General features: G+C 44.5%; 1 protein-coding gene across 1 annotated transcript in view; it reads left to right on the plus strand.

The window, feature by feature from the left end:
* Positions 1-2,291: 2,291 nt before the first annotated feature.
* Positions 2,292-3,373, plus strand: part of GFRA1 (GDNF family receptor alpha 1) — a 217,623-nt gene continuing 216,541 nt past the window's right edge. Inside the window, exon 1 of the mRNA XM_011927825.1 lies at positions 2,292-2,844. The gene's annotated coding sequence lies outside the window, so the exon portion shown is untranslated. The remainder of the gene's footprint in view (positions 2,845-3,373) is intronic.

The following is a 3,373-nucleotide window of genomic DNA, read 5'->3' on the forward strand; positions in this document are numbered from 1 at the left end:
GATTGAACCCAATTTTGTGGCATTAAAACCAATTTTCTGCTGAGAAAACATGTCACAGAGGATTACATGAACCTTTATAATTATTAATAATATTTGATACTTTGATGTCACCTTTCATTCTGAGATCAGTGCCATACACACAGAAACAGATAAGCTCCAAGGAAACAGAGATGATATTAATACATTAAGTCACAATGCTTTTCTCTCTTCCATATTCCAAGGGCTTTCTGGCCGTGTGTTTCTCTCACTTTTGGAAGTTAGTGGATGTAGGCCGGGCGTGGTGGCTCACGCCTGTAATCCCAGCACTTTGGGAGGCTGAGGTGGGTGGATCACGAGGTCAGGAGTTTGAGACCAGCCTGGCCAACATAGTGAAACTCCGTCTCTACTAAAAATACAAAAAAATAAGCTGGGTGTGGTGGTGGGTGCCTGTAATCCCAGCTATTTAGGAGGGGCTGAGACAGGAGAATCCCTTGAACCCAGGAGGCGGAGGTTGCAGTGAGCTGAGATCATGCCACTGCACTCCAGCCCAGGCGACAGTTTAAGACTCTCTCTCAAAAAAAAAAAAAAAAAGTTACTGGATGTAGTTATAAAGCAGTGATTTTTTTATTATTGTTTTTATTAGCTCCTACTGCAAGAAGTCTTAGGCTGCAGTACAGGCCACATCTTTCTGTTCACAGCTTTCCTTGGAAGATCAGCTTTTGACATATTGGTTCTCCTACTCCTTGGCTTCTTTGCCTGCTGATCTCATCCTGACATACCAGAAGTGGGCTGTATCTTCATGGATTCTTTGACTTCCACAAGAGACTAACAAGGCATCATCATCTTTGTCAACATCATCATCATCGTTATCATTATCCTTCCAACTACAACCCCCACTACTGCTGCTGCTTATGAAGTAAGCACTCTATGCACTATTCTACTATTCTAAAAAATTTATATATATATATATCACATTAACTAATTCCACACCAACATTATAGGGTAGTGCTGTCCACTATAGCTTGCTGCAATGATGGGAGTGTTCTATATCTGTGTTGTCCAATATGGTAGCCACCAGCCACATGTAGCTATTGAGCACTTGAAATACGGTTAATGTGACTGAGGAACTGCATTTTTCTTTTATTTAATTTTAATTAATTTCATTGACATAGCCACATGGCTAGTGACTATTGTATTGGAAAACACAGTTATAGCCTCTGGGGGTTATTGTTACCTTTTTCAAAACAAAGCTCTGTTTTCATCAGTAGCACGAACTTAATAAGGACTAGTGTGAGTGAATGGTTCAGAAATATGTTATTGAAGCTAAAAATACAGATGCTCCTTGACTTCCAATGAGGCTTATGCCCTGATAAACTCATCATAAGTTGAAAATATCATAGGCCAAAAATGCATTTAATATACCTTAAACTACCAAGCCTCACAGCCTAGCCTAGCCTACCTTAAACATGCTCAAAACACTTACAGTAGCCTACAGTTGGGGAAAATTATCTAACACGAAGCTAATTTATAGTAAAGTGTTGACTGTCACATGTAACTTATTCAATACTGAACTGAAAGTGAAAAACAGAATGATTGTATGGTCCATAATCAAAATATGGTTTCTACTGAATGTATATGGCTTTTGCACCACAGTAAAGTCTAAAAATATAAGTAGAAGCATCATAAGTTGGAGGGCATCTGTATTTTAAAAAGAAGTCCCATATTCTACATTTGGAGAGCTTTTAGTTCACCCTTCCCCGACCCTGTTAAAATTTGATTCAAAAGAACTCTGTGGAATATATAGGGTAACATAAAGTCATTTCTAAACCAAGAACATTTACAAAAGATGTGGATGATGTCTTAAACTTCATTGTAGTCCAACTATCCCAAGTAGTCAGCATCGGTAAGCACTAGTCCCTCTACTGAAAATTGAAATTCCAATTACTGATTTTCCAAAAGAAGACATTCTCTTCCACTTAAGAAATGGAACAATGAAAGAGGGTTTTCTGTTTCTGGTGACCAGGGAGAAACACGGAGTCTTCACACAAAGTCTTAGTTCATATTCAGCCCTCCTTTCCCTGAAACCACATCACCAGGATTTATCTGGTTTGTTCGTGAAAATATGGGAAAACACTTTAAGGAGAAGAAACTGATCAGATGACTTAATTACATTTCTGCTTAGTCCACCCTGTAACTTAGACTGTTAGAGATAGAGAACTTAAGTAGCCCTTGGTTTGAACCATCTGTCGCGAAAATGTGACATATGTTTGCTTTGTTTACTCAACAACCAAGTGTAAACTGATACACTGAACTGGAGGATCCCTGAATGGTGTGGCTATGGGTGTGTGTGTATTGGAGGAGGGGTGTCTGATGAGGGCGTCCGTCTCCTCATACCTACCCCGGAGGAACACGCGTACAGCACAAGAGGAGTGCGGATCCGTAGGCTGTCCTCCGGATTTGGGGCGCGCCCCGAGACGCAGACCCTCTTTGGCTACTCCACACAAAGTGCAGCTTGCCTGCAAGCAACCGCTGCAGCCTAGGGGCGCGCCTGGCTGATGTGTGGTTGAATGGAGAGCGGCCCAACCCTCCTCCTTCCTCTTCTCCTCGCCCTGACACCCGGGCCTCAAACTTCAACCAAAGCCCGTGCCCTTTTCAATTAACCCCCCTCGATCAAAACGAGCCATTCTTTTCTGTCCTCCGCGGCGGCCCATTGTCTGGCGTGATAGGTTTGCTGATTTGACAGCTGGGCGCACACAGATTCGATTCAAACTCGGTCTCCCCGAGAGATGAACTTGGACATCAGCAAAGATCCCGAGCACTGCGGGCTGGCTCCTAGAACAGTCTCCGGACCCAGTGTAGACTTCGGTGCCCCGGGCGCCCCCCGGCGTGCGGGAAGGGGAGTGTGTGTCGGGGTGGGGGGCGGGGAGTGAGCAGCACAACTGGGAACGAGGGCTGTGTACATGTTAGGCTTTTTTAGGCTTTCTTTCTTTCTTTCTTTCTTTTTTTTAAATTCACTCTCCAAACAGCCAAGATGGAGGTCAGCTTATAAATTTCCTAAAGCCAGGTCTGGTCGGGTTTAAATGCAGTGGGTTGGGGGCTCCGCTTTTGTCTCCTTGTCGGAGCTCGAGGAGAGAGGTAGAGACTGCGTGTGCATGTGTGCGTGTGAGTGTGAGTGTGCACGCGCTGGCGTGGACGAACGGGTGGGCGCATCCCAGGATCGCCGCTCCGGCGTCCGGGGTCTGAGTGTGTCTTCGACGCACCAAATCTTGAATCACAGCCACTAGTGACGTGGGGGGAAAACTTTGTGTTCCAAAGAAGGATCTGGCTCGATTGCCCCAAGAAGAAAGAGCCCTTGTGCCCGTATGTGTGTGTGTGTGTGTCTGTGTGTGTGTGT

The sequence above is a fragment of the Colobus angolensis genome, unplaced genomic scaffold (genome assembly GCF_000951035.1).
Source record: "Colobus angolensis palliatus isolate OR3802 unplaced genomic scaffold, Cang.pa_1.0 Scaffold75, whole genome shotgun sequence".
Taxonomy (NCBI): Eukaryota; Metazoa; Chordata; class Mammalia; order Primates; family Cercopithecidae; genus Colobus; species Colobus angolensis.